Below are 11,794 nucleotides of genomic sequence, written 5' to 3' on the forward strand. Positions count from 1 at the left end.
GGACAACTGTAATTGGGCAACAATAACAAATACATAACTATTAAAAAAGAAATGAAAAGATTGGAAATGTTGTCCTCATGTTAGGGCCTCTTATTATGTCGTGAGAGTCAACAGTAATACTTGGCACTTAGAAGGAAAGAGTCATGCAGGATCTTGACCAACTGAAACATTCCAATGCAGAGATATGTTGCCATGTGTACTGCAGGGATACAGCTCATATCCCACCTTGACCATAACCAAATGCCAGTAGGAAAATAATGTAATGAAAGTCTTACACTTTTCTTGGGAGGTGTCATGCCCCTCTGAGGCATTGCGGGAGATATAACAGTGCCATAATGAGACTCATAATTCATGTCAGCCCCGAGCCTTTCCTTTCGTTTATAAATGTTTTAGAGCCCTATGATTCATAATGCCATGAGCTGGTTTTCCTTCAGAACCATCATGCTCCCATTAATACCAACCATTCCTGTTCTCGCCCAGAGACAAGCCCTGCAGTAATATATCATAAAGTTTAGTGCTCTCCTTGAATTGTTAGAGTCAAAATTCTTTCCCAGTTATTGAGTTAGTGTAAAATAAAAGTTTTTAGAAAAATATTGCAACTTGAGAAAGGAATAAAGAAAGCAAGGAAAGATTTTTTCACCATCTAAGGAATCACTTTAATGTTTTTCTCCATTATTAATGTAATGTACATTTTTCTTGCATGTTGAACTGTTATACCCTAGGAGAAGGGTAAACTTCAATGCCTAATTGACATGAAATGATGATGAAACTTGCCATTTAAATCACAGGTTTATAATGAAAAGTTTTGTGGTCATCAATATGATATTTTTATATCTTTCTTAATAAATAATGTTTACAATGCATTATATTTTTTAACCTCACTCAACAATTCATTTTGCAGTTAATGAAAACAATTAAACATTATTTTATGAAGCAGAACAAAGCAGTTCTTAAAATCCTTTAAGGTCACAGAGTATAAAACACATGTCATCAGGTGCATGTAACTTTTGTTTGTGAGGCATCATCTCCAGGGCTGTTGTTCTTCACTGGCAGTATCCTCTCTAGAGTCCATTTGCTGTTCTCCTCGGCATGGCTGATTTATTATCACATGACTCACAGTGTTGTACAGCAAAGGGACACTGAAGAAATGACCCTTGATTCCATTCATTTCAACACAACTCTTTGGAAGGCTCTATCCAGTCGCAGTTCCTGAGCTAATTCAGGCAGGAAACTATCAACAGCCACCCATGCCCCATGATATGGGGTTACAGTTTGATCCTCTGCCAGGTCTGGAATCCCCTTATCTAAAGATGGCTCCTGTAGGTCTTTGTTTTTGGACTCCCTGCTGCCTTATGTTGTGAAAAGAAAGCCTTGTTCCTCTTCCTGAGTTTCAACCTATTAGCTCAGTCTAAGTCCTGGCTTAATATCTGAGGGCTCTTCTGTGACAGACTGTCCAGTTTTGCCCCATAACCCAGCTCCAAAACTGGAGTTTTGCAGCTGCTGGATGGATTTCCTAATGAATAACGCCTCTCTTGTGAGTTCAGTTTTGGTTCCTAACTGGACATCCTACCACCAAATTGAGGTGGTGATGGCCAGGGTAATTTTCTCAGACACAAATGGGTTCCTTTGGTTCTGTAATTGCCTGCTTTTGGGGCATTATTTTGTGAACTTTATGTTTTTTACTACACATTAAATTATTTGAAAACTAGACTAAGAATCTGGGATACAGGAAAGAACAGGGTGAAGCTGAAAAAAATTATCTGTAAGAAAACCTCAGGAAAAACAACACTGGGGAAAGGACTAAGAATAGGAGGAGCCTAGATTCCAAAGAAAAGAAAAAGCACAAATTAAAGGATCGTCCTAGTATCCTTAAAAGTTTCCAGTCAATTCTTTTTCCCCTTAAAAATAAATAATTAAAGAAAAAATTAAAAACCTAACTTGAAAGAAAACATACTAACAAGTAACTTGGGAGGTAGATAATACTTAAAATCAGAGTAAAGCCTTCTTTTTTAATCTTAACTTTATTCTATTTACTTTACTCTCCTTGGGGATTTACATTATAGGTTGAGCAATAACTGCTTTCAATTCATTCAAATTGTTTCAATTCATTCATTTTATGATCACAGTCAATCAATTTAACTTATTTCAACAGATATCAGGCAGTGACTATGATAGGTGAATGATTGAGAGCTTATAATATTCTGGGAGCTGTTTTGCATATATTAAGTAATTCACTCTTTCATAAACTTTATAATGTAAATATTATTATTCCCATTTCACAGATAAGAAATCTGAGGTACAATTAAGTTAAGGGTCTTGCCCAAGTCCATTTGCCCACATCCACTACGTAATGGAGCCAGGATTTGAAGCCAGGCATCTATCATCAGAGTTCACACCCAACTCTGTAGCCATGCACATGTCATACAGGTGCAGACGGAATTGTCTCAGTGGTTCTAACACTACAGTTAATAATTAAAGAAATGAAGTATATGTACTGTACAACACATGCAAATGTGTGCTTATAAATACTCAAAGCACAGCTGCTTCACTTGTGGAACTTTGGCAATTCCAGCAAATAAGGCAATCTTAGATTTCACATTTCACAGTAATTTTCATGCATTTTGGTCTCCAAACAAGCTCCCTTTCTTGTTTTAATAGGAAGTGATAAATTTATATCATTTTGCAGTGTTTTTTAAAAGCATGTTCTATGGAACATCTGTCTCTACATCAAATATTTTAGATTCTAAATTTCCGTTCCAAACCTTCTGCATCAGAGTCTAGTAATCTGCATTTTCACAAGCTCTTCTGTATGCTCAATGCTTCTATGGTTTGATTTAGAAGCTGCAGAGCTTCCTGGCCAGCTTTCCATTTATCACTTCTGTCTGCTCCAATTTAGACTAATTAGTTAGAATATATTAACTTTCCACTCTCTAGTCCTAATTATGTATCTAAAAAATACAACTTCTTTTTAAGTTGTTCTTACAGCCTTGACCTCACCTATCCAGATCACAAAAGAAAATAAGGAAACTCACAGCTTGTGTCCAGCCCATGATTATCCAGTCCCTAACACGTGAAAGCATCTATTTATAGTTTCCTCCTTCAAGCATTTTTTAATGTTAATATACCTTGAATCAATTCTTAGCTAAGCACTAGCTCCAAATACTTTACAGCCTGCTTTCTGTATTTGTCTTAAATCTAGATTCCCCCCCTAGTGATTTTTCCAAGCAAAACTCTTTAAAATTTTAAAAATGTTTAAAACTATTTTGAGCAGAATAGTTTCCCACAAAATTTATGTCCTTCCTTTGCATATTATACTGCCAAAATAATTTCATTCTCACTCAGTCATACTTAAAGCTAGCTCTGAAGCCAGAGGTTATTCTGACCAGCTGGGTACTTTGAGGAGCAACCAGCTTAAGTTCATCAAAGCAAGGCTTCCCTATGTATTGTCCAGTTGGTTTGTACAATAAGTGAGGACTGCTGGGATGCCAAACAACCACTGTGGGGTCAAATGAAACTGATATTTTAACTAAAAATTTGAAAACACTGCTCAGACATACTGAGAGATAATTATAAACAAGATTGATTACTTGCAAACTGTTACAGAAAATCAGAAGAGAAACAGATTTCCTCAGTAGGTTTCAGAATTAAAATGGTTAATTTTGAAAAGGGCTGCTGGTCAAAATCTAAAGGATGACTGAGAAAGAAGTCCAGTGGGGTAGGAACACAATTCCCACAATCACTTTGAAAAAGACACAATGTTAAAATATATTTTGCAAACTGTAAAGCCTATAAAGGCTTCTTCATTATTCTTATAAAAACATTGAAAGAAAAAATAGACAAATGTCATTTTATTCAAATCTACACTAACTTTGTATCTTGATATTGGATATATTTCTAATTTCAAGGATTTTTTGTGTTCTCAATTGCATTGAAATATTGTGGAATCAAATATTGTTGAAAATAAGGTGACCATTATCTGGTACATTTGGAAATCTTTTAGTTGGAGATTTGGGCAAGTGGGTATGAGATTTATTTATAAATATATTGCTGCAAAAAAACCTTTTTGGGGGTGAGATAAGCATGTTTTTCTCAAATGGCTTTACCTTTTACATCAGTGGCAAATGTAAATTGTGTTATATCAACTTGAAAAAGATTTCTTCATTCTACCATTAACATCAACAATTTACATTCAAGCCTACAACTTGGTGACAAAACCACTTAACAATTCTAATTCCATCTTCTGTACTTGAGTAAGTAAAGTATTTTTGGCTACACCTAGTAATTTGATAATCATATTGAGTCACATTAAATCAATATAAAATATTTTCATTAATTAAACAAATTATCTGGGTTGAGGGTATACAAAGTATGTATCTATTATAAATTATAATTATGAAACTAATGACTACCATTAAAAAATTTTACTTCCTTATAAATTTTGCATCTATCCTTCAGGATCCAGTCTAATACTCAATTAACTGTTCTCAAAGGGCCCAAATTTTAAACTGTAAAATTCTGACTGAGCTATTCAAAGTCCTCCTCCGTCAGAGACTGCTTACCTATTTTCTAATATAAAGCTTCTTTGAAGTCATCAAGCTCATTTTAGTCCATCTGTGACTTAGGTTTAAGGAGAACATTTTTGACTTTCTTAGTCTCTGGTTCCTCTTTTAACAACCTCTAAGCATTGCCAATCTCAATCTTATCATAGACACTATACACAGCAGACATCATGGGGTTTGTTTTGTTTTGTTTTGTTTTGATCAGAGTTCCACATGGAGTGACGCCTGCTCAGATGTTTGGGTCCTTCATTTTGCATAGCTCAGTTACTTGTTCTCCACTTTCTTTGGCTGGCAGAACTTTGTTGAACTTATCCCTGGTAAGGAAATTTAGGACGAATTATGTTTATTTAGAAGAGAAGCTACTGTCTTCAATGGCCAGGATATCTGAGGGTTATGGTTAACACATGCCTTTAAGACATGTCCTAGTCTTTCTTTAAGCCAGTTTTACTGAATTAACTAATTAATTAAATGATCTATACTTATACCACTATAAAAATTAAGAAACTGTTGATTTAGATTTGTAAAACCACTAATTTCTTTTTTCCTACTTTCCTCCCTTCCTCTCTCCCTCCTTCCCTTCTTGTCTCACTGCCTTCTCTCTCTCTCTCTCTCTCAAATTTTGGTATCTGACTTTCTTAGCATTAATAAATGAAGTATATATTTTCTTGAAATAACTAGCCATGAACCAAAAATTATTCCAAATAAATCTTCCAAAAGGCCCAGAGAACGGGGCTTTTCCTCACTTTATTTAAAAGCTTACAGTTTGATAATAAGAATCTAAGAAAAACTAAAAGGCATTGTGCTTTTTTCTCTAGCTTTGCATACATTACTTTTCAATATTGTAACACATTCTCTCTTAATTCATTTTAGAAAAATATTTAATGTCACTAAAATCTCTAACATACATGGTCCTGAAATAATTAGACAGACATAAAAGTATTTGTTCATATATAGTGAACATATAGAGAACAGAATATCAACAAATGTGAGGGGCTTCACTTGGAAGGTAAGAGTTCCTAGTTGGTAAATGGGGAGTTTTCCTTCATCTTGAGATTCAGGTACATGGATCTAAGGCACCTTTTTTGCCTTAGAATCTCTTAGCAGGTGAAAGAAGAGAAGACACATTCACTTCATCATTTTGCCCAGAAATTGATCATTTTGTTTATATTCTATTGGGAAGAACTGGTCATAAAGCCCTAGTTAGATATAAGGGGAGCTTGGAAATAGAATTGTTGTATGGGCAATTGCTTCTTCACCAGAACCTCAAACTACAGGAAACACAAATTTTGATGGACAGGCAGCTGTCTCTGTTACACTTATCCAAAGTCTTAGCTGTCGATAGAGCAGCAATTTTCAACTGGTGTGCCACAAGAATTTTTAAAACATGCAGTATCTGACTTTAGTCAGGGGCACTGCCTCTTTTTCCTCAGATTCTCAAATTAAAAAAATGACAACAGTCAACACAACAATAACCATCTGGTGTGAATAAATAAAAATTACATATTTTTGTCATATTGGCAAAAATATATTTTTTGGTGTGCCACAGAATTTTAGTAATTAACTTATGTGTGCCATGAGATGAAAAAGGTTGAAAGTTGCTGCTATAACAATGTGAACTCCTCTCTGGTTACTACTTCAGCTGTAACTCTTGGCTTGAGCAGAGTTTACATTAAAGTACTGTGAAATAGTTTACATTAAAGTACTGTGAAAAATTTATAAGAGAATATTTAAGGGTCCTTAGAGTTCATGCATTTCTTATAAAAGACACTTCAGCAAGTAAATAGTCTTTGAAAGTATCTTAGAATTCTACTTTTTCAGTCCTATACTCTTAAATTTTTGTACAATAGTTTAGCAAACGATAGTGATTTGCAATGTTAATTATTCTCATATGATGCTCATCTGAGTTAGAACTTATGAACATTCACTGATTTTAAAGCATTTCCCATTAAACTTCCCCAGTAGCTCAAGTCTCCACTGCAACAATGTAATTGCCTGTGGATACCACACAGAATGGTCTCAGTGTAAAATATGGAGAATCTGCATTACTCTGCAAAAAGGACCTAATTAGGTTTCCCCATTCATAAAATAGATCATTGGCAATACAGTGCAACTAGAGGAGGTTTTTTTAAACTTTTCATGGGTGCAGTCAGCTGATACTAATGTTTCTTTGGGGTGCACTTGAACAACTGATGTCTTGTCATATTTATGTGAGAGTTCCTTCTCATTACAGTTGTCATCCAACTCATTATTTAAACTGAACTATTTTGGTCCCGAGGATTTATATTTAATTCAATTTTTTTTAGTGTAAACTTTGTACTGTGACTTCTTTAAGCATATTCCTTATATTTATTAAACACTTTCTAACAGGCCTCTTATTTATCTAATACAGTATAGGATGTTTTGATCTACATAACAAATTAATAACAATTATGCTGGCATTATATTTAGAGTTCGCACAATAGCTTTCTCTCTTGTTTATTTAATATTTTTAACAACTTTGTGCAACTCAGAGAATCACTTGTCAAAGGAATCGCAGCTAGTCAATAGCAAAACTGATTTTAAATTCGTCAGTGGATTTTCTACTACACTCTGATGCCCATTTAAGTTTTATTACAGTGCAAGAACCTGAAAAAATTTGAGTCATAAAACTCTGTGTTATTGATAGTAAGTGCATAGAAAGAGAGCAGTAAATATGTAAAGCTTTATTCAAAGCCATGACTTGACATGTCATAAAGGATAGAAAGACGGATGGATGTGTGGGTTGGTTGGGTGGATAAGATAGTTATTCAGGAAGAGGAACCAAATTCCTGCATAAAATCAGTCATGAGAGGGTTATATATAGGGGCTGTGAGGAAACTGAAATATGATGGGGGTGACAAAAGGAGAAGCGAGTAATAAAAAAGGGAGGCTGGCTAGGTCAGCTAAAGAAGGCCTAAGCGTGGGGAGCTTTGAAAGTCTGGCAGAGAAATTTAGACTTACTAACAGGGTAGTAGTGAACCAATGTGATTTTTTAAATTAGGAGGATTAGGGAAAAGTACTTTAAAGGAGGATGTACTTGGCAGTGGACCATGTGATAGCTTTGAAAATAGAAAGGCTGAAGTCAGTTAGTCTGTTGCTGCCAGATTAAGATGTAAAAAGGATTGGACCCTGCGGCAATGGAGTGTGAAGCAAAAGAGAGGCCATGATCCAGGGTTATATTGAACATGAAGAATAAATGAAAGTAAATTGTTAAAAATAGAACCCTAAGGTTTTAACTAAAGGGCCTGGAAGAATGTGGAGTTTAAGGGATAACTTGTGTTCAAAAATAATGTTCAGATAATCTAATTGTCAAGTTCCAATTTAGTGTTGTCAAAACAAATACTTTATTATAATATAACTGATTTTTTGTTGATGGAATTAATTCTAAGCTAGGCAATTTGACTTTATTCACCAATATTACAAATTTCTGAGTTTATTTATTAGATAAATATTAAACTATAGAGCCACATTATGTCTTAAGAATAGGATTTCTTTCCTGTCCTAACAGAAGTAGCTAGTGTGTCAAAAAAAAGTAAAACACTAATATCCTCACAGAACAAGCCTGCATGTCGCTAATATTTTGAAGCTATTAATTCCAACCTTTAGAATAGCTTGCCAATTTGTACACAAAGCAGCACTTTGGCTGTTAGGCTTTGAAGTAATCATACTTAAGACATTGTTCCTCAAAGCAGTTGGGTGTTTATAGACCCACAAAGAATTTTAGAGATCATTTTTTAGTCTCCTATTTAATAGAAAATTTATTTAAAACATAGAAACTATTAGTGGCAGAAATGGGATTCAGATTTTTGACTCTGGATTCAGTATTCTAGAATCTTCTAGGTGGAACATTGTTAGTGACAGATGCAAGCACTTGTCAGGAATAACTTAAATTGCTTCTTCATCTATTGACTTTAAGTGCTAAGACCTGAGACCTCCATGAATTACGTACTGCTACGACAACTCCCTGATAGGGAGGAGCACACGAGATGTGCAGTTGGATGAGCTCAGCTTAGGTTTGAATAACTCATTCAAGTCACATGCTCACGAGAAACGAAGCTGGAATTTGGAGTCAGGTAATCCGATTCCAGAGGCTCTGGCCTGCTGTCTCTCGAGTCCCAGCCCCAATTCTACTCTTTGCAACTATTATATGTGCTACTTCTGAAGCAGAGAAGAGCCAATTCAACATCACCCCCCCCCAAAAAAAACCCAAGCCATCCAATTAAAAAATGAGCATAGGACCTGAATAGACATTTCTCCAAACACATACAGATGGCTGACGGAAACATGAAAAGATGCTTGACATCACTAATAATAAGAAAAATGAAATCAAAACCACATTGAAATACCACTTCACACCTGTCAGAATGACTATCATCAATAAATGAACAAACAACAAGTGTTGGTGAGAATGTAGAGAAGAGGGAAGTCTTGTGCATGGTTGGTGAGATTATAAATTAGTGCAGCCACTATGGAAACTAGTATAAGGATTCCTTAAAAAATTAAAATTAGAACTACTGTACAATCCAGCAATTCCACTTGTGGGTTTTCAACTGAGGAAAAAGAGCACAATAATTCAAAAAGATATATGTACCCCATTTTCATTGTGGCATTGTTTACAATAGCCAAAATATGGAAGCAACCTAGGTATCCATTGCTGGATGAATGGGTAAAGAAGATGTGATATATACAGGGTCTGGCCGATGTAAGGCCTGCTTGAGTGTGGTTAGTAGGGTAAGTGAATGTCTCACACGAGATGGACAGCTATTTGAACATTTCACCTAAAATGTCATATGGTGTGCTTGAGTATGATATTGTTATGTTACCAAATTACATGCTTATGGCTTTGTAATAAAAAATTTTCTAATAAAAAAGGGATATGCTGGACCCTGTATATATTATGCAGACATTAAAAAGAATGGATAAAATCTTGCCATTTACAACAGACAGACCTAAAGAGTATTATGTTAAGTGAAATAAGTTGGACAGAGAAAGACAAATGCCATATGATTTTACTTATATGTGGAATCTGGAAACAAAATAAACAAGCAAACAAAACAAAACAGAAACATACTCATAGGTAGAGATGGTTATCAGAGGGGAATGGGGGGTTGGCAGAAAAGGGAAAGGGGATTAAGAAGGAAAAATTTCCAGTTATAAAGTAATCATGGGGATGTAATGTACAGCATAGATTATATAGTCAATAATTTTGTAATATCTATGTACAATGACAGACTACTGGACTTATTGTGGTGATCACTATTAAAATTAATATAATACTGTATGCCAACTATAATTAAAAATAAATGGAGACAATGTATTTGAATGATAAAAAAAGTAATAAAACTTTTCAAATAAATAAAAAATTTAAAACAATGAATAGTAACTATAAGGAAACAAAATAACAGAACTCCCAAATATTTCCTGCCTCTTTCTGAAAAGATGATCTTTAGATTTCGACAAGAGGTCCTTTAGTCATTAAAAGCTTGAAACAGAATGACAGACCCCAGCCAGTGTCAGGGGTGGTAGGGCATTCAACTGGGAACAACTGAAAATAATCTTTCTTATCCTGCTGTTCCTTGGTCCTGAGGAAGAGTGAATTCTGTGAAGGAGAATCTGAGCATTAGGGGGACACTGAGACTCAGGACAATAGTTGGCAAAGTGTAAATAAAGAGTCTGTGTTTCAGTAATGAAGGGGGTGGACAGCAGCATCAAACACTGCAGAGAACCCAAATGAAACGAGGGTAGAAAAGTAGTTATTGCATTACGGAAAGTAGTGAGGTTGAAGAGCAATTTCACTGGAACCTAGGCTGCAGAGGCTCAGGAAAGAACGTGAAGGTGTCAGCGTAGGCCACACCACTTCAGTTGACTGACGCATAACAAAATTAGGTTGCCTTTCAGAACATTTGTCTCCTGTTATTAGTGTGTTTCCATTTATCCCTAGTGTTCCTGTCATTTTTATCGGACAGATAATGATGCTATTTGCTTGGTTAGTAGTTATTCAGCACTATTTTTGTTTTGAACTGCATGCTCCAGCATTAAAATGTATCTTTTCATTTGGAACTGCATGCTTCAACATTATAACACATCTTTCTCAAATTGTTCCACACGTTTTGCCTTGAATTCAATCTGGTCTGACAGTAAGATCATGACCCCTGCTTGCATATAGCATCGCCCAACCTTTTATCTTAATCTTTTGTTTTCAGTGTTATATACTGTATTTTTCGGACTGTAAAATGCACCCCCCCAAATTTGGGAGGAAAATTGGGGTGTGTTTTATAGTCAGAATGTAACTTACCTGGCTCACTGGGGTGGCGGGGCGGGGGGGCTTGGCCTGCAGGAAGCCAGCAATAGCTGCAGAGCCACACAGGTTGTGCAAAACTGCTGTCCCCATACAAGAGTGTTGCACAACCTGTGGCCCTCCAGCAGCAGATCCCCCCATAACAGTGTCAGCAGCAGATCTCCCCATAACAGTGTGTCACCCACTGATGTTCTCAGCTACAGTGCCCCCATAACTATGTAGGACACAGTGCTGATAGTTCTGTCATTCCTGTGTTTTGTTTTAGAAAGATACAATAGCTCACCGTCGTCTCCTGCTGAATCTACTGTAATTGTGGAAAGATGTCAAAGCAGAAAAGGGATTTCTGCTCTAAAGGATGTTATTAAATATTTTACCACAGTTTTTGCTTCAAAATTTATTTTCCTATTTTCCTCCTCTAAAACCTAGGTGTGTCTATGGTCCAGTGCATCTTATAGTCTGAAAAATACGGTATATATGGTTATTTACTTCATTTCCATTTACGATAACAGTGTACTACACGATGGTAGATTTCACTACTAGCATCTTTAGAGTTCTTCAGTGCACAACATGTGTAAGTCTACTTGAGCCCTATTTAAATAGAATTTGCTTTTACTTTTTCATCTAATCTGAAATTTCTTTTAATAGGTGGGTTTAAAGCACAGATGTGCTTAGTCTTACATGTATAAAATTACTTTGGGCTATGTTTCCTGCAGCCATAATTATCATCATTACCACCATCATCATTTTATCCTCAATGTGTGCTTTGTTTATTTTCATATGTTTTATTAGCTACCTAGTAAGAAAAAATAATAAATTTATCACATTTTTTCCTTTCTATTTGTCTTCTTTCTTCTTGGCACATTGTATTAGCAGGTAAAAAATATTGTTTTATATCCAACATGTGAGTGAAATCATGTGG

Source organism: Desmodus rotundus, chromosome 6, assembly GCF_022682495.2.
Source record: "Desmodus rotundus isolate HL8 chromosome 6, HLdesRot8A.1, whole genome shotgun sequence".
In the NCBI taxonomy this organism is placed as follows: domain Eukaryota; kingdom Metazoa; phylum Chordata; class Mammalia; order Chiroptera; family Phyllostomidae; genus Desmodus; species Desmodus rotundus.